A 26,887-nucleotide genomic window follows, 5' to 3' on the forward strand; every position below is an offset into this window, starting at 1 on the left:
TTAAGATTGACATTTTTATTTTACTTGTGTTACTTTGATATGCATATAACTATATAAGTGGTGCAACGAAACTACGAAACCTATTTTCTGTTTATATTGTATGATGTTGTGTTTTCTATTGACTATTTTGTATTTACATTTTATATGCATATACTCGTAAGTATGTTTGTTATTTATATATAATATTTATTAATATGTGTGTAGATTGATGTTTAACTCGTTTTTATTGAATTGGAGTAAAAAGTTTTAATTAGAATTTATTCTTGGCGATTTGATCTTGTAGTGTCGCGTTATACTCATACAATAATTATTATTTAACATGGATTTTAGAACATATTTCGCAGATTAAGGTAAGTTCTTAAAGTGAAGACGATAAATGGTTCGAGAATGAATTTCTAAAAAAAATAGATGTTCTTACTTTTTCACTTTTAAATTCATAATAATGTATACGTACCTAATTATATATAGTTATTCAAATCTTTAAAATCATTATAATCACGTATATATAAGATTTATCCGACACTGGTGAATGATTCTAGTTCTGATAAGCTTATGCTTTTGAAAAATGTCAAACGAATCGGTTACATCATTAAAAAAAAACCAAGTGTGCATTAAAATAATGATAATTAAATTAAAAACCAGGTGGGAGGCCTTTTTAATTTGAAAAAATAATCAACCCTAAGTTTCGTTAATTTTTTTTCTTTCTTTATGCATGAACATTATGGGAAAACCGGAGGTTTTAATTCAGTGGACGAAAAAAACCTTTGCAGTAATTACATTACGGGTAAAACAAAATGCGAGTGGACCTACTGTGGTGTTATGTAATATGTGTGTGTGTGTGCGTGTGTATCATATTTTTTATCCATTCTTTTTCTGTTCCCTTTGAATTAACTGACTTAATTGATGCCCCAACGTTCCTGATTGTGTATGTGTGAATTGGAGTGTGTGTTTGTACGCGCGGGCGCGTTTGTCTATATTTTAGATGTATAATAATATAATATATAATATAATTTTTCTTTTTCCCGTTGTTTTGTTTTTAAAACGCGTATAATAGACATATATACATGCCTGCTTCTATACCTCTTTTCTCTTCCCGTTTGCATCCATCATCGCGCGCGCACTTAAAATTACCAAGTCCTTCAAAATTTCCTCGACCACGGGATGATACAATTGAAATATAAAAAAAAGCTTTCAAGGTTGACGTGAACAAAACTCACCATACAACTACTGGTGCCTTAAATACATTGTTATAACCCTATTTATTATATTTTATATTGTAATAATATTTTGTGTTGTTAAAGATTAAAATATGAACAGCTGTGTGCCTGTGTGCTTACTGTGTGGCGTGTGCATTTATAATCTGCACTATTTTTATAGGTATGGTTTTGTTGCAGGTTCACTGTTTTCACGAGTATTTATTATTGATTTATTACGTTACATTTGTATAACTACCAACTACTTAAAAATAGTTTAGACTATCTGTATATAGACCACTAGAGACTAAGCACAAATTTACATTTTTGTGTGATCGTCGATTTTTAGGGTTATCACTTATCAACTACAATATATCATTGATAATTAATCGATTGTATAAAAAAGGTAGAACATAAACATATACATTTAGATTTAATACAATATTTGCTCCTCTAGGAAACAACTCTATTAGGTACACTATTCGTATTGAATGTGCTGCACTGTACTTCCTCATCGATATCTAATAGATTTTCTACACAGAGTACGCATGCATTCGCGTAGGTTCCTATGATCACTTTATAATCATAATATATAAACATGACGTAGGTGTTATGATTTATGATTACTAGGTATGTTATTAAATAATAATATTGTAACACTCAAAATTGTCGTCAATAAATATAATGATATTATGTGGGGTTAATATTTTCTTCGAATATGATAAATGTAATTGAATTGCCTAGTTAAAATTATACATATAATATTATTATGTTTTCTACTGATGGGTGTACCGGCAGGCATTGGAAATAAAAACAACACCGGTACTCCTATCCACTCGCTTTTACCTGGTGTTTTGCGCTTCATTAATTCTCCTATATACATAACGGTTTTCACAACACGCGTCACATGGTATCAAAATAAATGATCGTATGAAATAACCATGTATAATAATATCAATATGTAGATATAATATATTATATACATAATACCTTTATACGTCAGTCGCCAATATTTCTATATTATTTTTTATCATCCCGCGGTTAATGTTGAGTACATCACCGCCACCGTCGTCACATTTCTGTATAATATAAATTATACTATACGACAACAGAGGTTGTAAAAATCGGTTTATTCGACATAACACGTCAATCCAAACCATCATTATTTATTGTATTTGCACCTATTTTCAATATATTATAGACACTACAGTTTTACAGCGGTGACACATGTGTGTGTATAGTGTATTAAAAACCTAACCGAAAAATAATTAGTAGTCACATAAATACATTATTTATTTATCATTGTTTACACTGGGTTAGTGGTGGGCCACAGAATTTTCCACCATATTTTAGCATTATATGAGAAAACGGGAAAACCCACCACATATAGAGTTCAAGTTGTGTGAGGGGGGAGTATCGGAAGTCTCTGCAGAAATAGGAACGACACGAATTAACATGGAATATTATATTACATATAAATTATAATGTATAAAGGGGCCCGGTATTTTCCGATACCACAGTTTCCGTTCGGACAAAACGATTATAATATGCACGAGCAATAACTTATTATTTTTCTATATCCCCACATATTATAGTGTTATTCATTGTAAATCGATGACAGTAATATCACAGTAACGACCATATTAATATTATGTAGGTAATGTATTCGCTTTTTACGCGTGTCTTTAAGTGAAGACAATAATCATAATATTATAATATCAATATAATATTATGTAAGTACTTATAGTGCACTATGATAAAAAGTATACATTCGCAACATAAAAATCTATTATTATATTATATTACATATAATTACTATACACTAAGCAATTTGTACATTCGACGAATATATTTTTTAAATTATTATATTATTAAAGTGTTTCAGTATATTTTTGATGATATCGATTCATGTAAATATCGAATTAATAGTCCGATATTTTTTTCAAAAGATAACCGTAATACACGTTATTGTTAGAACTTCGAAGTAAGTAAAATAAAAATCAACCGTGTTAATGATCAGTGATCACATCACTCGCTCACACTTTGCTTTAAAAAAATCACTTTGTACTTTAATAGAAAAAGTTTACATTTTTTTTACATAGATGTATACAGATTAATTAATCTCACATATTATATCATTTAAAGTATCAATGAATGAGTATTGGGTTTAAATTTAAGTCTATAAAAGGGTGCTCGTACTTGTTTATTATTTTTCTTAAATAGTTAAATTTACGTAGGTGCAGGCGTGCAGCATTCTCACAGTACTCGTATATAACTAGTATAGGTACAATTATTTGGGTCACCACTTCGTATTTACTTAATGTATTTTCAGCTTAACGATTTTTCATGTTAATAGTCTTACACATGCATACACAAATAAATATATACGCATTTTCATTGTCCACTTAATAAAAAATACAAAAATAAAAAATTCCACGGGGTTTTAAAATGTGTACAAAATCCTTGAATTTATAATTTATTGTATTATATTATTAACCCACTGCTTACAAAATTAAAACATCGTAGATTACTTTATATTATGTATACATATTTTCATGAGAATAATTGGTACTTCTTTGGCACAACAATAAGCGTGTTAAACTGTGTCACAAACGACAGAAACTGAGAAAAATATAATAATGGCAGAATATTATGTTCGAATACGTTTCTGGTCGAGAGAAAGTCATTAAAATTATGAGAACATTTTTTTGACGTTCATTATTATATACTATAATATGACATTTTCACACACACGATTATTTGACATAAGAAATCTAAGATCTTTCTATTTATGGAAAACTGCAATAACCTCACTGCAATTTTTTAATCGAGTATTTTTTTTTTTTTTTAAGTACTCATACTTGAATAAACAACAAATCGTACACTTACGACGATTACCAATCTTAATTAAATTACTAAAATATACATAATACGACGTATGTACTTATAGTTTAAAAGGTCTTAAAATGTTTTTACATAGATTATTTTTAAGGAATGTCTTCGATTGTATAATGCGTATTGTATCTATCTAAAAAAAAAGTAGTAAAAAGACCATCCGTAAACGTATGTATTGCAAACTGCATTTCTTTAACGAGGGTGTGTGCACACACATACACACACATGCACGATATGGTTTAATTAAACTATATATAGTATAAATACATATATATAGGGGAGGGTATGTGTGCTTTCGTAGTTACGTGTGGGGATGAGCTAGCGCCGCGCGGTGGTGGCGGAGGCAGTACCAACGGCACTGGTCTTCATAACTCGGTGAAGTTGGTAACACTGTGATACCACCATCACCAACATCACTACTACCACCACTGACATCGTCACCCCCCTGTACCGGGCGTGGCCGCTCATTAAAGGAAACATTCGGCGGCGGCGGCGGCGGCGGCGGGACGCAAGGACCCGAAACCGCTGCAACCCTCCGACACTACCGCCACCGTCCGACTGAAATTCCGTTGTGCGCGCCCCATAAATTTTCATTCAACCCGACTGCACGACGACAGAGGAGTACCACTCTCCCCCCCCCCCCAGCCCACGGAGGGGGCGACACGACCCGATAATAAACGTCGTCCGACCTCTTCTCCTCGTCCACTCGGATTTTTTCCCTTTTATGACCCACACGACTTTTATTGCGTTCAACTATTATATATATATATATATTGTACATAAAGTGCCCGGACGGACGACGAATCCTCCTCCTGCAGTTCCCTACATATACGTATGTATGTACCACACCCGCAGTCACACAGAGGCTGTGGCAAATTCGATAATGTTTTCGGGGAAAAAAATAACCTCCTCCCCCCCCCCCTTCCGGTTGGTTAAAAACATATTATACGGATTACAATTTTATATTGAGTCATATTGTATTATTATGTCTATATATGTTTGGCCGTATCGAATCGACGGTCTCATCAGTTATAGACATAGTATACATATAATATCCTCTTAATCACGTACGCCGTACGGGATAATAATTAATATTATTGATATAAGCGAGAAATCAAACCACCATTCGACTGATGTAGATTGGATATGACTATACCAACGTTATGTGGAACTTTACCGCATTTCTGGAGTACATATTTTTGGTCAGGAGAGGGTGGGGTATAGGTACTATATGCAAATTTAGGAAGGCACGTCAAAACCAACGCATTCGTCTGGCCTATCGTGTATACAAAGGCTTAGTTCCACCGCGGATATTTGGGTGAGGTTTTAAGGCCCCCGAAAGTTGCAGGCCAGTGTTATTCCCGCAATAGGATTACGAGTCTACAGCACGAGTGTATTATTATAATAATATATTCGCGTTTGTGTGTAAATGTGTGTGTGTGTGTGTGTGTGTGTGTGTGTGTGTGTGTGTGTGTGTGTGTGTGTGTGTCTGTGTGTCTGTGTACGGACGCAGCCACCGGACCGACAAAGAGTCTCTCGACCCCCTCGCCAAGAGTCGAGACGCCGCCGATCCTTTATATATGTACCCACCAACCGCCGCCCGCTTAACCGCACGGCGACGAGACTACTGAGAGACCGGCCGAAGAAAGTCAATATTATTATTTAGTTGACCGTTTTTGAACGTCACGGATACTGCAAGTATGTGTTTATATAAAATTGTATTTATTGTATTGCCTAAACATACATATCTTGTACCCGCCCGAACACGAGTGTAATTATTATATGTATAATAATAATATAGGTTGTTCGTCAAAAAACGCGTCGACCGCAAGCGCCGAGGATCACACGCAATATTATTATTATTATTTATACCAATGTTATAGAACGGCGTCGGGTGTCTGGAGTTCTGAACACTCCTCCCATTTATGATAAAAAAAAATAATAACTGTAATCAATAATTGTTATTTAATAATAATAGGAAAGAAAATAATTTTAACCATACAATTTTTTTCTATCAAAATTTGAAACTAATAACATTTACCCAAATGCAAACTGGAAATTTTTAATGATACCTAAATTATAATTTACTGTCTTAATATTGTTTTTAAAACGGAAAATATTTTGAAGTATGTCATAATATAATATTATGCTTAAACTTACTAACACGCTAATATTCGTACTTAATATTTATAAAAAAGTCAATAAAGCATTCAGTTGAGTTATGAATTTATAATTTGTGCTGTTGATGTTGTTTCGTAAATGTTTAGGTGTCAGGTGGGTATCGTCAACGAGAATATGATAAGCTAAAAACGTTCTATGTTTGCCTCCGCCGCCTATTTTATGAACAAAAATATGTATAATTTTTTTTTCCCCGATTCAGTGGCTAAGCACCGCGTTTCTGGTCGGTCGGACGACGACGCCTACCGCACCACCGCAGCGGGCCCACCGGTTGCCCGTAGTATTATAATGGCAATAATAATATAATAACGGCCGGACGCGCGACCGTAGGTCGGTGAACCTATTTGCGGAGACAGGTATCGCGGAACCACCGTCGGGCGCCGCCACTGCAGCGTACACTCACACACACACAACGATTTTTCGGCACCGTAGATTTCGTCGCCACTGCCGAGCATAACATAAGTAGGTATATAGTCGAAGTCGTCTTGCATAATACTCTTCACATTACGCCACTGTTAGGGGAAACGCGGAAAACGGTCGTCACACGTTTGCGTCCATTTCCCCCGCAGCGATCGGTCACAGTTTTCTCCGATCTCGAGTCTGCCCGCTGCGCGCCCGCGATTTATATATATCACCATTCATCACAATGATCGAGCGCGAAACGCGCACACCACGGTCGCGGTATATTATTACCATACATTTCTATGGATACCTGCTTGCAGAACGATGCGGAAATCGCGGTGAGAAACGTCTCCTCTACATCCTCGTCACTCCTTCTACTCTTTCATCTCCCGCGGTGCTGTGCTATACCGATGCGGTTTTTGCTTTAACAATAGAGAAACATTCCAAATAATCGTGGAGCCAATGAGATATTTTTGTTACCTATTCCCTAGGATTTTCTATTTCCCGAAAGAGTTTTCGTTTCAAATATGTAGAGCTTCGATTTTGATTTCAAAATGTACTCTACCCTTTTCGGCCAAAACTTATCGTTCCCTTTTCGGCTGCTGTTCCTTTTTGGCCAATAACTTTTTTATTATCATAATGAGTAATGGCCAACAACTGTGTGAAAAAAATAATAAAATAAAACAATTGGCAACTTTATTATTTTTATAGTCTTCAGTCTTCACTGTATGTATAATTTCGTTCATATTTGATTTTTTGGAAATAAAGACAAACCTGTATTATTCCTTGTTGGTTTTTTGGTAAAATATAATGTAAAACACGACCCTATCAGTATAGTCATGTGTCCCATAGACAGTATGGACAATGAAGAATAGTATGGTATTATAGTATAGGCTATATAGAGTAATGCCAATATGTTAAACCTTATTGTTTCCATCTTATCAAATATATAATAATATATTATATAATAGGCAATATGGAAAATCAATTAGGTACTTATAAGCACATTCTTGAAGCATAATTATTATTTTATAGGGTTTAAAAGATTATAGTAATTTTTATTCAACTACTGTATCTTTCGACATATTCGTGAATGCATATTTTATTATCAAAATTATTATGATTATATACGTATTATAAGACAATATTCATTTTTAGTCAATTAATATAATATGTTATAACAGTATATTGCCAATTGTTTTATTTTATTATTTTTTTACTCTGTTGTAGGTAATAATGTTGATAAAAAAAATTACTGTCCGAAAAAGGAAGGTACATTTTGCTCGAAAAGTGGATCGTCTGTTTGACCAATACGTTACGCGCGTATCGATAGATAATAATAAAGATAAAAGAAAATATATATACCTAATTTTTAATATATGTAATTTGTAGGTTTATTATATAAACGTCAAATCAGCATCAAATATTTCAGTTTTCACTTAAACTATGATATGGTTCGTATACCAACTATATTTTGCCATTTTATCGTAAATAATTTGTTTCTTTTATTGTGAAACAGATTGAATTTTCGCATTGATGACTTACATTGATACTTCTCCATATTATATTATTACAAACCATAGTTATAAGCAGTAGAAAAATATCGTTTTTGAAACCCTTATATTTATTTTTCAATGAGTCTCCATTCCTCAGAAAGCCAAAGAAAAAAGGAAACAATAGCATTATTAGACGAGGTGTTCTTGGCTATTAGGTATCGCTATTTTTTCATTAATTATGGGTATAAACTTTTTTTTCTAAAAAAATAATTAAATTCATGAAATTTGAATACTACCTCTTTACGTCTTATACTATAATATATAGCAATATATTAGTATTAGTTTATAAACGTGTATAGTGTATCCTTCATACTTTGTATCATATATACACACGCACAGCATATAATTTATTGTAAAAATTAATAATTCAAATTTAATGTCTTAACCTATAACAGAGAGGCGAATTCGAGTTGCCTGCTATTGCAGCGAAAAAAGAACGAATGAAATAGAGCACGATATGTTTACTAATAAATTGCCACTGTACCTTAGTACTAGAAATTTGATAAAACATGAAAAACGGACGGAATGAAGAAATGCCCCTTATCGTCAAAAAGACGCGCCGCACTCCAACCGTGACGACGCCGTGAATTCAAAATGTGTCATTTGTTTCCCTCTCGAGCGTGTATACATAAAGAATGTCATCTTTTATAAAACATTTAAATTTGCATTTGGATAGTGTACAAATACTCCTAGTGTACATATTTCTAGATAATAATAATTTTAAAAGAAAGTGGAATTATTACCGTAAAACAAAATTTATGACGTTATAATAATAATACGTCAAGATTTCCTACGATAACGTATATAATAAAATATAATTTTATGAAAATATTTTTTCTAGGAAGGAAAATAACATAATGTACAGATCCTGTATCGCATCGTCCAAAAGGGCTTCGATCGACTATAGCACAAAGTCTACAGCAATTTCGGAGCGCCGAGTATAAACTTCTATTTTATTTTATGCACGTGTACACGAAAAATGCATTTAATCGATTTTCGCCAGCGTATATTCGAACCTTTTTTCATTATTATTATTATTATTATTATTATATTTTACCATGCACTTGTCGTATATATAGTATTAATGTATTTTAATAGTGCGCGTAGGTATTATAATAATAATATAAACGTTTTTCACTGTAGAAACTTACGGGTGGTAAAAAGAAAAATGATTAGCGAACAGGAACGAGATATATAGGTATGATGGTGGGATGGGGGGGGGGGAGGTGGAGACACGAGTGGTAAAAGCAGGTGAAGCTAATCAATGCCAAAACTCTGGTGTGCGGCGGCGGCGTGTTGCTCGGCAACAGCCGTTTCGCTGGTCCCAACAGTTTTAGTTATAATACAACCCAGGTAAAACGCCCTCACTCTCTATACCACTCCCGCGCACACACTCACACACATATATAATATATACCTATACATATTGTGCTTTTGTTCGGGGCATTTGCATGGGGCCCCCAGCCGATATTAGGTGCGTCTGTGTGTGTGTGTGTGTGTGTGTGTGTGTGTGTGCGAGTGTGTGTACATATAATGTGTGCGTATATTATACATAATATTATGTATACACATTCATATATCGACAAAGGTCCAATATATACGTATATAATATTATAAACACGCGCACACACCAGCACGCGGTTGTCATTCCACAGCGTCCTTTGCAGAGCTTGCACCACACACACACGCACACGCACGCGAGCGCGTATGCACTTAAGCTTTTGACAAATTGCTATGCGTGTATTGTCGGCCGAATAATTGACACGTACCGGACGATTAACATATTTAAAATACTCCGCGGCAAAAGCGCACACACGCGCATGCGCCAATACCGCCCACGCACTGCACAGACCTTATACACACACACGAGCCCGAGCGCTGGCGCGTTCGGGCGAGCACACCGTATATAGCTAGCCCTCGTTAGTCTAAAACCGGGGTTTAGACGGATTTATATCTCTCTTGTTCAAACTTTGTGACAGGTTGAAAGCTTTGTTCTTGATTAAGTTCAGTAATCCGCGCGCTGGAGCACGCTACGGCTCTCTTCATCGTCCACCCCTTCCCACCGGTCCACCAAACTCTAGCCGTAGATTAAGTGATAAAATATAATTTTTTCATTTTCTCAAGCCTTTCGTGCCCACACCAAAGAGTCGTGATTTTTTCGTATTCATTTTTCTTTTTTTCAGTCTTTGCCCCCCTTGCTCTACCCATCTATCTTTACACTGCGTTCTCTATCTCCGGAACGCGATGTTCCGACGTGTTATTATTATTAAATTGCTGTATCAGATGACTTATTATCCAGCGTATCGTATACACTCACACATAATTACACTTGCAAGTAATTCAATTTGAAGTCATGTCACCGGGAATTGTTAAGGCCTATCACCAGTACATATGGTTGTATGTATACCCAATACCAGCCGATATCAAAATAGTTTATTATAAGATATGATTTTAAATACGGAACGAAATCTCCAAAATAAGGAAAATGGGTTAAAAAAGAAAATCAAAAGAAAAAAAACATAATAATAGTGTCGTAAGAAGAAAAAGAAAAATCGTCAAGAAAAATTAATTCGGATCATCGCTGATCGCTGTTTCCTTTAGGTAACAATAAACTGTACTAGCGTTAGCGAATATGAATTGCCCCAACATCGACGAGAAAGACGCGCCCGACTGATGACTGAACGTGGGTGAATCCGGGTGGAGGGAAGTTATTTGCATCTGTTGCATCAAGCGGTGTAATTAAAACGTCTACTTAATGGAATGGAAACAATTATGAAGTAACGTTTTAAAAATTTAACTAAATCTCCATCAACGGTAGTGTGAAATTGGAACCCAAGTCGTGTCGACGGACTGCGCATTGAGACGTTGCTTACCTGCACATGCACGACTGTATAATAATAACAAAACGCTCACAATTAAAAACGATAAAAGTGTGTTTACTATTTATTATTATTACTATTATATTGTCATTATATTATTTTATATGTTGTATATATACGAGGTAGAACAAGCATCTATTGTTCGGATTCAGGCCGTCGACAGAATGAAGTCTATCGCTTGTATAGGCTATGGGCATATGTTTTTTTTTGTGAAGAAATACATATTTTGCAAGATGCGAGGCGGCAAGAGGACGTGTGCTACACATATAGTCGTATACATAATATCAACATTGTGTCATCTTCTCTTCCTACATATTATACTCTGCGATGCGTTCGAACCTTATACTTGTCACAATTTCGAAACTCCGTAAATACGTGTTTAGCATTTAAATGGGCTGTAAGAATAAAAATCTGTCACCGTGTGAAGTCTAGCGAACAACGTTTTATATCATTTCTTCATCATCGGCGTCTACGATATCAATGTTATATTGTTTTGGTACAGAATGATGAACGTGTACGGACTAAACGAGAACGGTTCCCAGAAAACTTTATTGTCAATATATTTTCTTGTAGGCAGTATAATATCATAATTTTCTATATAGCTATAACGATTTCGTATTATTGTAACGTCTTTTGGGAAACCTTTTGCAATCATTGCTTTTGGAATGCATCTCCGAGGTTCTTGATTATTGATTTTTTCGATTAACAAAAGAAGGTAGGTACTACAATTATGTTATTTAAAATACAAACATTATTGTACCAATGTGGCAACATCCATATAGTTTTGTGATACATGAATACGAAATATTGAACTATAGGTTGTTTGATTTCAATAGCGTGCGAAACCTTAGCCTATTGTATATACTATATAGTAACACGATAAGGCTGGGATTATCCACTGGAATAAGTTATCGTATTAAAATGTACGACCTATACACGCAGTTTCAGATATCTGTGGTCTTTTTATTTTAGAAACATTTGAAATTGTATAACTATGACGGTCGTTAAGCAATGGCCCATGAAATAATTTGAAATTGCACACGCACTCGGACGAAACAAGCAATTTGTTCTGATTTTGAACCCCATGATGTGGTGCTGAGAAGGGGCGTGGGAGTGAAAAAGAGAGAGAGGGAGAGACCGAAAAAGAAAAAGAGCTGAATTCAAAAGATCCTTTTGTCGACCGGTCAAACAAAAACAGCCCGTTGTTTGATTGTTGTTGTGCCGGCGAAATATGCAGGTAGATAGTGGAAATAAAAATATTATCTATGTCGATCAATATTATATATATTAAATATATTAAAATGTTATATTTGCAAGAGTTTTACTTTGGATCCAAATTTCATGATTGTAACGAAACGCGCCCGGAGCACTCCGTTCACGTTCGTAACTATACACACCCGACATAGCTCTGATCGGCGAGGGGTTCAGGTATGCGATTTATGAACAATGAAAAATCGTTCGGTATTTGTTGACGTCGAAAAAAAAATCACTTACTTTGCTGTGCCGTCGATTATTTATTATTATCATAATAGGATACGACGAGGGGATGCGTGAGCGCTCGATGACTGCCCATTTTCTTCGGCAAAAACCCATTATCGCCTTGTTGTATTATGGTGTCTGAACAGACCCTAAAAACGGTTAGGGTGCGGCGCTTTGAATTGTTATTTTTAAACCATTTTTTTTATTATTCAATGACAATGATGGACGAAAATTGGCGCCTAATGTCGTAATGATTTCTATTCACATGTGTTTGTACCTTTCCCAACCAGTTCTAAATGTGCCGATACCTAAGTATAGTAATTATTGTAATATGAAATGTAAGGTGCGCGGTCTTATAAAATCTCAATAATCGCATAATAACACGATTCAAACGGGTTTGTCTATTTGATATAGTCTACTATATAGGATGCGAAACAATTACAGTGGCCGGTAGGTTTTGCACGGGTACTTATAGTTATAGAATAAATCCGGCAGTCCGGGCACCACTTAACAGACCCCTTGGCCGATTATCATTATTTATAACGGCAATGTTACGTTTTGAAAACGGCACTCACCTGTAGTGTGCGACGTGATATCACTTCCCGGGACGATATTACCAGCGTAATCCTGTCGCGGTGCACGCGGAGACGTTTCCGGCACTCGGCATTGCTTTTCAAAAAACTTAACGGCAATTCGAACACACACAAATAAGAAGAAACACGAACGCGCACCAGTATATTATTACTATACTATATAATTACTTTATTTTTTAATTATTAGTGATGATTCGTATTATGAATAGGCAAGCAACAGATAGGGAAGAGAATTCGCTTCGACCGGTAAAAATCCAACGATGATAATAATATTATATAGTGTACGGCGGAAAAGGCACTGGGAAACACGTCGGAAAACGGACAAATCGCATACGACAACACAATATTATTTCCTAATAATAACGGCGTCGGAAACCCGGCAGTGGCGGCGTCGATAACTATACGGCGACCGGTCGGAATGAACGTGCGTGCTGGTGTGTGCGTGGAATTCCGGTCGAAAGGATCCCCGGTGCGCGGCGGCGGCGTTCGGGCGTCGGCCACGGCCGGCGATCTGAACCGACGCCGGCCGACCATCGATTTTCTGACCCCGGGCGGGATCGTGTTTTCCGCCGCCGCCGCCACCGTTTTTTCCTTTCCCCTGTACACAGTATAATAATATAGTTTTCGGCTGCTGCTGCTGAAGGCTGGCTGAACAACGAGATTTTCTGCGGCGTGCGCGGCTGCACAAACTATAGAGGCGGCCGTAGCCGCCTGTAGGGACGATGTCACAATAACGACGATGTATTAATAATAATGATAACAATAATTATAATATTATACCTGCATGGCTGCATACGCGTATGCGTGCAGTGTGTGTCTATCGAGAGTGGGTGAGTAGTGAGAGTGTGTGTGTCAGGAGAGCCTTTTTTATATTTTTTTCTGCCCATCCCTTCAGCATCTTTTTTTAACCACCAATAATTCTCCGTTGCAGCAGAACCAGATCCAATCGTACTGAAATGCATGGCCCAGGGCTGAAAAACGTTGTTTGTATGTCAATGAACTTGGTTCATATTATTTAGTTGACAAAAAAAAAAAAACAAAATAAAAAATAATTGAATTTCCACGTGTCACAAATGTATGAATTACAATGTTCAAACAATACATGCTTATCGCTGATTATGTTTCTGAGAATACAAGTATTATATATTATATATTTTATAGTGTGCGTATATTACCACACGTATATAGGATGCATACGATATATAGGTAGACGTAAATCGTGCACATTTACATAACATGTATTCGTGATGATAATTGATGTTTTGTACGATATTTCAGTTGAAAATGTAAAAAACCCTTTTGAGGAATACAAAACTTACATTTATACAAATGATTTGCAATTACTTATTCGCTTACATTATGTGTACCCATAATTTACAGAAAAAAAACACAATTCAATTTTTGATTTCTCCGTAAAATCACCCATCGCTTCTTGGGCGTTTATCTTATTCTAAGTGCCAAAATGTATACATCCAATCAAGAAACTGCACACACTTCTGTAGAGAATAGATTGTTTTGAATCAGCTTTAATACACCAAAGTCAAGTATGTAAATAGACCATTAAAAAAAATATGTATTTCTTTGATATTTGATATTTTGTTTTTTTATCATCAGGCCCTACAAACGCCACGATCAACTTCAAAACTGATACCCCCTTCCTCACCACCATCACCAAGATTGCTCTTGTATACGCCACTGAATAACACCACGATGATGGTCTCGAGAAAAAAACGCACTGTATACTCATAGTTTTTACACATTGGTTCGGACCCACTTCATCCGATGAACGCAATCGTATAAATATTATATAAATATATAATAATATGATGACTGAGAAATAATGTCGTCCGGTCCGCCGAACCACTTAAACGATTTCGCCGGCAACATTAAACGGTTTCGAGACGCAAATCGATTCGCCAAAAACAATATGTAGCGATTTTATCAAAACGAAAAAAAGTGGCCTCCACAATGACCGCGACGACAAATCCTATCGCGTTTGTTTTTACTGTATACCATTATGGATACATACATGTACATATATAAATGTCTGTGCGTGCGTGTTTCTGCAGACTTTGAGGAAAAAACGCGTTTACTGTCGCACCGTACTAAATTTTATTCGTTATTTTTACGACCCCGATATAAATGTTATGTCCGTTAACATGTAAAGCAGTAGTATAGTGCGTGGTGTATTCATGGTATATATACATATAATAATATGCACTATGCAGTATAATATGAGCGTAGTACGTGTCTAAGTTTAGAAATAATTCCTTTTCTCATTTGTCCGTTTAACGTTTGCAATACGTATTATGTACATACATTTAATGCTATCCCGAAACACACCACCCATTTCAAAATAAAGATTATCATTACCACATGCAGGCCTAAATAAACACCCTCCGTATATTATTATTATCTGCGTACAACAACTGTAAAGCTTTTAAACGAACAATAATCAATTAAAATAAACACTATCTAATTTGTACTGTTAAAATACAGTGTATTTTTAGTCTAAACATGTTTATCCATTATAATAGAGTCGCACTCGTAGCGTTGGACTGTAATCTAGTAAAACGTAGTGTCCGGAGAAATGTTTTTTTTTTTGTTTTTAACGTTTTTACTATTTTGTATATCAATGGAAAATACAATAAGACTTATTACTTTAATTTGTTACAAACTAATCAGTCATTTGAGAAACCCGACTTGTCAAAAAAAACGTTATCACGTTTTATTGCAGTTTTGGATTCTTCATATTCTTGTAAATCTACAAATTTCAAGAGAAGTTCGATCGGTTGTCCACCATTAAAAATAGTTTTTAATAACAGCGTAAATTGTAAGAATCAAGATAAACCCTATTAGTCATGTAATTTTCATTTTTTGTAAGCGTTTGTGTTTTGAGATAAATATTGATTCTCAAACGACTGATTCCATACGTATATTAAACTATACAAGGTTTATACATTATGATGGACTGCACATGAACCATGTGTATTTATTAAAATTTAAAATACATCTTAAATTGAATCAATTAAGGACAATTGATGCATTATAAATTATAATCAAGATGTTTATGAAAAATAATTCTTTATCAATACTCTAGTAACTTGAATATATTTTTAAAGATTCCTCATGAACTATTTTTTTTTTACGTAAAAATATATAATGTAGTTTCTTTTTTCAAAATTAAAATGTAATCTACTTAGATGACAATTCATTTATTTTCATCCAGTTTTTTTGTTATCTGATATTTGATAAACAAAAGAGAAATCCATAATCGCAATTTAATTTTAGTAAGTGTTTTTAATTTCCATCAGAAATATGAAAATACATAATATTATAAGCAAAATTGTATTATGATTTATGGTAATTATTACGAGAATACATCCTATATAAATGTAATATATTTTTATACAATTATATGTATAATGTATATTGTATACATTATACTTTTAGATTCTGAGCAAATATTGATGAATGTGACAATAGTGTTGTTACAATGATGTATGTTTATTTTTAAGACTAATTATATCTTAAGACTTTTGTTATTCTAGAAGAAAAGTCGACCTTCAACTTCAAGGATGGATTCATATAACAAACCGAAAATAGTTGGATTAGTCAAAAACTCAGAATTAAACTATTCCAAGTAGTTTTGAAAATATTCAGGAAAAACGGAAATTTTAAATATCTAATTGTAATGAACTTTGTTTTTTGTTCTAATCAGAAATTAATAAATTTATTGAGGGTTGCAATTTTCACTGACTTTTCATATCGTAACATATATTTTTAAATATTTTTTGATTTTCATATACATTTAAATTGTTGACGTTTTTTGGTTTAGTTTTTATTCATATATGATACAATTTTTGCCTGGAAGTAAAACTGTAAAAGTCTTATCAATTTAAATAAGGTACTTCATTTGTTTTCTTACTATAATTAAAAAAGATCTAAAATCTTTTAGATTTTTTATTTTGATTCTCAAAATTGATTTTTAAAAGCTTTGATTTAAACTTTGAAGTTAACATTTTCTGAAATTTTTGAAAATCACAATAATAAAAAAATGCATAATATTTCTTGTGTTAGTACTTTGAACGATTTAAAGATTTAATACGAAATTCCACATACGTTTTTATACTAGAATTTAAAAAAAAATTAGTATCCGTAGTAATAATAGAAAATTATACTTAAGCGATTTTTTAAAATAATAATTTATTTTATTGAAATGAATAACGATTTGAATACATTTCTCTAATCTGTTTGACTTATACATCGTAGTAATAAGTAGTATTATAAAAATGTATGTGCCTACTTTTGTTATAAAACTGTTTTATTTTAGTACCTATCCATATATTATTTACTTTAATTTTAAAATCTTTAATAACATTTTTTTTTTACATATTATCTACCGTTTCATATAAACGTATTGCTAACTTAATTTGGAAAATTATTTATTATTATTGTGTATTTACCTTCGGAAATAAATTAAAATCAAATTTTCTAAAAATGTGCACGAAAATTATATGACACGAACGATGCTTAACTCTGTCACGAATTAATGTACCTGTATCGTCTTCCTTTAAACATGACGATTTACTCTTTACATTTTCTGTTTACTTAAATAAAATAGTAATTTCATGATTTCATCTTTTCGATGTTGTATACTTATGATAACGAGTGAGGCGGAATACTGATGTGTTGTATCAGAGACGTAACAAGGGTAAGGCGAGCGAGGCGCTTGCCTTAGGCGCCTGATGCTGGAGGTCGCAAACATTTTAAATGATTAAGCTAAGAACAAATATTATTAATATTATATCGTTCATCACTACGTATCGATTCGTAGATATAATTTTATACTTTTAATATAAAATGTATCTCTTCGTCGTTTTAGGAATAGAACTATAAGTAGTATAGATCGTGTTAATCAAGCTTTACAAAACAAAAGTTTATCGTTGAAAAAAGCTTCCAATTTGTTACTCGGGCTTAAAAATTCTTTATAGGAAATTCGCAACACAACAGAGCAGAAGATAATTTTAATAATGCTACAAAAATTGCAGAAGAGTTACAAATATCGACAACTTTAAATGAACAAAAAAAAAGAAAAAGATTACAACTTTATGAAACAGATGATGATATGATAAATATTCCTGCAGCTCAATGCTCGCACATAGCCGATAGCCGTGCAAATAATGTTCCAATTTAATGTAAGTACGATAGTTCTATATATAATTTTGTCCATTCTTAAAAGTCAATGTTGCAACGCTAATATTATATACACGAAATACTTACCATTGATTAACTGTCCATTAAAATAGTACATTTTTAACGAATACCAATTATGTATTATTTCCATACAAACACTTTTATAACTTATTGCACTTTAATTCGAACTCTTTTTTTTGCGATTTACTACAAATGTAAAATTAACCATTTCGCAATGTATAGCCAACTAGATTAAACGGCACTGCCATACTAAATTATCATTTGTCACAGATTTCATTAGAGAGATTATAATTTTGGTTTGACTTAATTTCAGACTCATAAATTAAGACCTGATTATTATAGAACCCAGAAAATTTAATATTAAATATGTACTTATACAATTGTGTATATTATTATATGATATTCAACAATATTTAAATCAATTTAACAATTAGGTATGTATACAGTAAATAACACAACTGACTCTATTCACAATAAAATGCGCATTAAAGTCAGTATATTTACTTTCAAATAATATATTGTACCCATTTTTACCATTTTGGAGACCAAAAATCCTTATTCATTACAAGCGTTTTAGATTTTTTTTTCGTCATGCTATCTGAAGATAAACACAATCAAAGGTCAATAAAAACTGGGAAAAAAGATTATTTTATTTTGTAAATCACATTAGATTAAAACATAATTGGGTAAGTATTGTGCAAGTTATGTGACGACATGGGGTTGAACCGTTTGCACAATACTTACCCAATTATGTTTCAATCTAATGTGCTTTACAAAATAAAATAATCTATTTTTTTCGGGTTCTGTATCTATCTACAATTGACCTTTAATTATGTATCTCTTCAGACACATATTTATATTATTTGATCGACCTGTAATGGTTTGATGTAATCGTATAATGGCATATAGCATATTTTATAGTGTAAGAACGGTTCATATTATACCGTATTACAATTGAATATAGTTTACAAAAATAACAGTTTCATTTTTTTTTATTTAAACAAATTTAATAAGTTTTAAAGTTTGAAATATTATTGTAATATTATACAAGTATATGCGTGTACAATAATGTACATGTTTGTACATTATGTATAAATATAGTTATATTATTAAAATAAACATAATTCAACATAAATAAATGGTTTAAATATTCAAAATAATAATATTAAGAGACTTGCGGGCATGTAGTTGGATACTGGATACTATGATAGTAGGTAAATAGTTGATTTTAAAAATCTCTCTCATATCATAGTACTGGAGAAAAATAAAAGTTTTCGTTTAACTTGCACTTAATTGTTTGGAAAAAGCTATTTCAAAAAAATTACTATACTTATCCACAAAAAGTAAACTAGTAAATAAATGAAAAAACCTAATTAGGTTCTAGTTATTTATATTTATTTATATTTTTATAAAATAATGTCACACAAATTTCAATTATTTTAGAAAGTTTTGGAAAAGTGTAATGCAAATACCTCTCAAAATATACATATAACTAACCTAAATCCCCTGATACAATTGTTGAAAGTATTTAATAATTATTTTTATTTAATCAAACTACGCAAAATTATGTTTGTTTTTATTAAATATCTTTTTCCACAAAATTCATAGATCTGAGATATTTAAAATATACTTATAGGTATTCTTAAATAATTATTCATCTTAAAATACAGCAACAAATTAAATTTTATCTCATTGTTTCTAATATTTTTCTCCAATTTATTATATCTTTTTCTGTACACTGATATTATATAGGTATTAAATTATAAGAATAATCGGTGCGCTATCACACATAACAAATTAAATTGGAATGGACATTTTCTGTGATAAAAATAGGGAAGTTGTTTTCGTAAGTTTTGTTTTTAAGTTATTATATGATATATTATATTTTATAGTTACATGATAGTAATTTATGATATTATTATCATTTAATACCAAAACGTTTGTTCGAGAAAAACTTCATAAATAGTAGAAAATATGATGACAGAACCAACCGTATTACGATGGAAGACGTATTGACATTATCACGTGTTCACGTCAAAAAATAATTTTTACTTGACGTGTGACTACAATTTCAATTCGATTTATATTCATTCAGTGATAACTATTCTAAGAAAGAGTACAATAACTTTAGCGGATACCACTTAAATTTTTTTCTACAGGAGCATGTCATCACTTTTGTATTAGAATTTTTATTGATATATACAGCAATAAAATAAATTGATTTAGCTTTAAGAATATATATTACGAGATAATTTACTAACCAAATATACCCTTCGTTCAAAAAGAAAACCCCCCCGACGATTATGGTGACTGCTAGCAATTTCATGTACTGAAGAAATATTAGGCATCGCAAACAATATTATTTTATGTCATACTTAGGTTCACCTAATCTGGTAAAGTTTAAATTTTTAAAACTAAAAACTCAAACCTAAATTTATTAGACGATTTTTGTTTTTGTTTTATAAATAACTGTCGCTTACATTTATTTATTTTCATTTGTTTTCTACCATATACATGTTTCAGTCATGAATAAAAACGAATATTGCCCGCTATACCTGCAGTATGTTTTATTATTGTATGTATTATATACACATGCAATGCAGTCTCGCCGTAGAAATAAAAACCTTAAAGTTTTTCATAAAAAGATAATATACATTGTACATAAATTGGAAAACGACATTGAAATTTAGGTTTCGTCGTTTCGAAACGTAACTTTAGCCTTTGAGCCCCGGGTTACAAACAGAAATTTGTGGAGACAATTATTTATTGTGTTATATACAATATCTAAAGTGTTATTGTAGTTTATAAAAGAAAAACAATTTCGTAGCATGAAAAGAAAGAAAAAAACGTTATACCTATGTCGTAGTAGTTGTTACTATAAATATTATACGTATATACTTCTATTACTTACTCGTTATACATACACCGGACTCGGGCGTATAATACAATGTTGTAGTCGTTGCTTTGCAACTGAGTTCGAATTCAAAAATGCCGAAAACGTAACTCTCGGAAACGCCAAGGGATATTATTTGTTTCTCGTATAAAACGTCGTTTCTCAAAACAGTTTTATAATAGTCGAGTAAACGCCGTTTAATTGCTTTTGTTTGTTTTTAATTATTAGCTAGTCTTTATTTTAGAGTTGTGCAGCAGCTCGGTTTTCCTCCAGTACTCCCACGCAGTAACGCAGCTCCCGTAACTATATCAATCCAAATCAATGCGATTAAAATAATGTATTATAATATCCACTGTCGTGCCTACTTAAGTCGTATACTTGCATCACGTATTCTATAAAGCTAACCTAGGCTAAGTCCCAAGTTCGGTAAGTAAATAATAATATTATGCTTAATATTTTTTTACAGTTATAATTAAATATATACTTGAGACGTATTGTTTAGTGGATAAATAAAACTATGATTAAAGTGATGATCAAATTGTAATGTGTAAAACAATTTCAATAATATTAAAGATGCACTTAACGTTAAAATTTTGACAGAATTCATCAAAATCATGAACATTTACAAATTATTTTGTAGTTAAAAATGTAAATTTTTTACTTCTGTGGATTGAAATTGTAAAATAATGTTTTTCATAAGTATTTCATACTATCACCAAAATTTCTCGAAAATAAATAAACACATTTTTTGAAAAATAAATGATTTATGTTCAAATTCAGACGAAATTAAATATTTAAACAAAGAATAACACTTTCAGTTATTTTGTTGAAATTAAAAAATATTCAAGGATTGGTACTTTAAATTTTTTAAGTTTATTATTATATTTTATACTCAATAATATTATAAACTGCTATGTTGTAAAGTTATAATAACTGACGTATTTGATAATATAGTGCACGGGACGGGCAATGCAAAACGTGTTCTTTATAGTATAGAATATTGGAATTTGGAATCGATGCCACCTTATTCTAATAAATTCCTTTTATTGATATATTTGAGTAAAATGTGTTCTCTAATTTCGATGTAATCTGGCAAATTTAGTTTTCTTACAAGGCAGTCAGAAAAATAATTTAACTTCTTAATGGTAACAAGGTAATACAAATTTGTTTATTTTTCAAAACGTTTTGTAATACATTTTGTTATCATGATTACGTTATGAAACTATTCTCTTCACGAAAAAATGATAATTTTTCCTAAAGTCATATTCTGCAAATTTTCGAAAGTAATAACTATTTCAAATAAAGATTACGATTTAAAAAAATTAAACAAAAGTACCAATACAAATTTCTACACTATTTTCAGATTATAAACTATACTAGAATGTTTGTAGTCAATTTATTATAATACTTTAAAAAATCTGGTTAACATTTTTAACCCGTAATTTGGGTTGAACTGTATTGGTATGCTCATCAGTCATTGTTTGTAAAAACTTGACAAAAATCGTAATTAAAAATTAACTAATTTAGAACAGTTTTTATTTTAAAGAATAAAGTACTCTAAAAATATGTACTTAAATGTTATGTGCACAGTTAATTCATAATTTTTATACAAAAAAATAAAATATAATATACTTAGAAACGTTAGGTGTGACTTTATTTAAAAATAAAATTATTTTTCAAATCTTTTAAACCTTAATCTGTTGTTTATTTTACCAAATTTGTTAGTTATGACAATAATAAATACGCGGTGTCCAAAAACATAAATAATAATATCTGTACACCATTAATTTCTATAAAAATGCTATTAATTTGCGAATTTTTAAAAATATAACGTTCAAAGTTAATTATTTGTACAAACTAATAACTATCATATTATATTCATGTGACCTATATATTTATCGATATAACTAAAATAATAATTAGTATTTCATTCGAAAAATAGTTACTGAAACTTTGGACGCTTGGGAAGTAATATTATCAAACGATTCGCTGCCATTCCCCCGTATATATTCCTCAATAGATCGTTTAGTGTTTGCTAGTTATTATTTATTAAACATTTAATTATAATTAATATGTATTTTATAGGCTACGACGAAGTCCTGTAATATTGCAGCGCTTGTACCTATTGTGTTTAACGTTCATGGCAATATTGGTTATTATACGTTATTACATTTTGTACGCCAGACATTGTAATTTTAAAATAAAGTATAACAAAATGAATAAAAAAATAGCAGTGTTATTTTTTCTCGTTTAATTTCGTTTATGCCGCAAAACCGTACTACCGAATAACGACGGAAAAAAAAACGCACATCCGTTCTAAATTGCTTCCTTTGGTTCGGCCCATAAGAAATGCATGTAATAAACGCTTCATTTTTTATTATTACTATTACTATTATTAGCTATTCTTTATTATCATATAAATTATCCATACAAATATGATCAAGTCAGTTTTTGACATATTATTCTGTTAAGCGCCTGTATCTACATAATAGTCATCCATAATTTAAATATTTATTCATATATATATATATATATATATATATATATATATATATATATTGCAGCATAGTGTTAAGTACAAATATGTTTTAATTAAATCTGCGATAAACATAACGACGTAAATGTAAATGAGCCTATAAAATCATCTTCAACCGTATGTATTACGTTGACAAACTTATTTTAGTGTGAATATTAAATACATACCACTTACAGCAACATGAAGACGGCAGTTTCGGTAAACAGTGGCCAAATTAAAATCTCCATTTCCAGAATTTTCTCGTTTACCTGATAAGAAAATCCTAAATCTCATATCATAAAAATATACAGCGATAACTATTAAAACTGTTCAAAACAAGCCAATATACAGCCAAAAAGATTCGCATTTTACAATAATTTTTCTTAATATCTACTAAACATATATTATTATGGGTGTCATTGTAAATTCCACAACTCATTGGTTTTGTGAGGCCTCGTAGCAAAAGTGATACTAAATATTCAACTATTTCATTTTATTGTTATTCCGCATCAGCTACAAATCATTAACCTTTATTTATATACTTAAAACTAAATGTGTGAAAACAGTATGTAGCTGCCAAATTATTTCGAGTTTCATAAATTATTATTTGATAAATAGTTTTATTAGATTTATGTAAATATTTGAAGTGACAATTGTCATATTGTCATTTTCCATATTTATGTGTATAAAGAATAAACGAAATCTTTACACGGAACATTATATTTCAAAGTTCACATCAGTAATGTGGCTGCACCCTGACTGAGCACAGTCTTCCTTTTTCACAACCCGATTGAACACAGTTTTCTTTTTTTACAACCCGATTGAGCTCAGATAAAAACTTACAATGCTAAATTATACTTTTATGATTAGAAACTTCTTATATTAAACCAAAACTGTAAAATCATAAATAGCTTGTACTGATAACGAACGTATTGATTTTGTTCCTTTTAAACTATAAGACCGTAAAAAGTTTGTACAATTTATAGTTTATATAATATATATGTACCTACTCCCACTTTAAACGTTTAATTTGTAAATAACTTTCATACCATAACATTGTTAAGCGATCGAATTTGAAAACAATATGCGACTGAGTATTATTTGTGTAACGTTTAGTCACTTATAATGTACTTAGAAAATTTCGTACGCGAACTTTGCGATTACATTCATCGACGTTTAACATAACTTGTATAGTATGAATCGAAATCGAAGGTATGCATTTGCATCATATGAATTTATATCGTTGAAGTGTTGACGAAATTAATTTTTATGATGTTAATAATACTAAATATTTACGACATCAGATTTCTATTAAGATTTTTAGATAAAAGTCTGAGGAATCTATGTCGTTTCACAGTATCCAATGTGACGATTATCTTTATTTGTTTTTTTTTTTTGTCACATGTGTAACACATTTGACGTTATTTTTTTCAATCTAAATTTTATAAAATATGCTTAGGATATTCGAAGATAAAAACTTCACCCCAATAATGTGCAGTAGTAATGATTAAAATGTATATGACACGTGGGAAATTATTCTCCGTCCGCTCGGTTTGTTTTAATTACTACGTTCGTGGTTTCACACGTTGAATTGTTATAAATTGACCGTAAACTTTTTTTGGGGTGAAAACGGTAGGCGCTCAAACCATCGCTTGTGTAATATATATAATAAGACCCTTCGATAAACTAGAAAATGGTAACAGATGGTAGGTATAAGTACTTTTGAGGTCGATAATTTTTGGAGGTTAACAGTAGGTTTTTGAGAATATTGAAAAAAAAACTATTGAAAAACTCCAATCAGAAAATAAAATAAAATGTTTTATTTATTGTTGTAATTCTAGAGATATTATAAATAATATTAAATTTTATCTCATATTATGAAACTGTAGACAAATATACAAAAGTATAAGTCCCGACAATAATTGGCAGTCAACAGGCGGAACGAAAATGACTAATAAATCCGTACCTATGTATAGACATGCGAGTATTATAGTACATTGTTTGAGTTAAAAAATAATTACCTAGTTTATGTGTTTTTAATCAACTGATCAATGATTACAGATTTAAAAAGTTTGAATACATTTTCCGAAGTAAAAAAGGTTTAAAGTTATTTCGTATAAAGTTTAATTTATACATTTTGACTACAGCTCGTCTTCTCCAGTCAATCACAAAAATATAAATATTTATATAATATTGTGTATTGTGTTTCAAAAAATGCATTCAAAGAAATGTTATCGTCTCAAAATGCTATTTCTTACATTTTATGTAAGTGCCAGCACTATATAATACAGTCATACACTCATACTTAATATGAAAAATTATTTTAAAAAATAATAATTTTAAATCATGAATTTATGCACAATATATTGGCAGTGACTAACAAAATACAATACAAAGTGGTACCCAATTATAATAACTAATAAGCAATGACACAATGATAGCTGATATGTATTTTTTTTACATCTTACAATGACGCGATCGCCGTCGTCCATTTTACCACGTGAAATAGATATTTCAAAATTGTCGTATAAGTGTCGCTTTACGTATACGAGTATAACTTATTCATATTATAAAATGTTTACGACAAAAAATGATATTGCTTTTGTTTTTTGCTCGGTCATAAATTAAATAATGCTAACATTTTTCCCTTAAAAAATACGTTTATGTAATATTTTTATGCGCAATATTTTCGGCGTAGTGTACAATAAAAAATAAATGTTGATGTCCCGTCGAGCGTTATTATATATTGTGGATACTACACTAGTCATACAACTGTTAATCCAGTTACAATGCGACGTGCAATCAATGAATGAAGCGTGCCGATTTATATATTATACTTATTGGAAATGTTTGGTTTTTTTATCACACAATAATGACATTAGGTACTGTTAGTATAATTATTATTTAACGAAAAGCATTTTTTTGCGCTTCTCTCATTTTCTCTCTATATAATATATGATATAATATATTATATCGATTGAATACCTGCACAGAGTTTTCGAGAGACGCTCGACTTATGTCAGGGTAATTGGTGCAAGGAATTTAAATGACGAATAAAAAAAAAAAAACATGACACCTGTTTTTATG

The 26,887-nt window shown here is 31.6% G+C and overlaps 1 protein-coding gene across 12 annotated transcripts in view; it reads right to left on the reverse strand.

Annotated features, from left to right (window-relative positions):
- The window catches only part of LOC111041259 (protein turtle), a 109,702-nt gene extending 96,088 nt beyond the window's left edge, over positions 1–13,614 (reverse strand). For all 12 annotated transcript variants that reach the window (XM_022325487.1, XM_022325489.1, XM_022325486.1 and 9 more), the window contains exon 1: positions 13,158–13,614. The gene's annotated coding sequence lies outside the window, so the exon portion shown is untranslated. The remainder of the gene's footprint in view (positions 1–13,157) is intronic.
- Between the last annotated feature and the right edge of the window lie 13,273 nt (positions 13,615–26,887).

This window comes from Myzus persicae, unplaced genomic scaffold (genome assembly GCF_001856785.1).
Source record: "Myzus persicae strain clone G006 unplaced genomic scaffold, MPER_G0061.0, whole genome shotgun sequence".
Lineage (NCBI taxonomy): Eukaryota > Metazoa > Arthropoda > Insecta > Hemiptera > Aphididae > Myzus > Myzus persicae.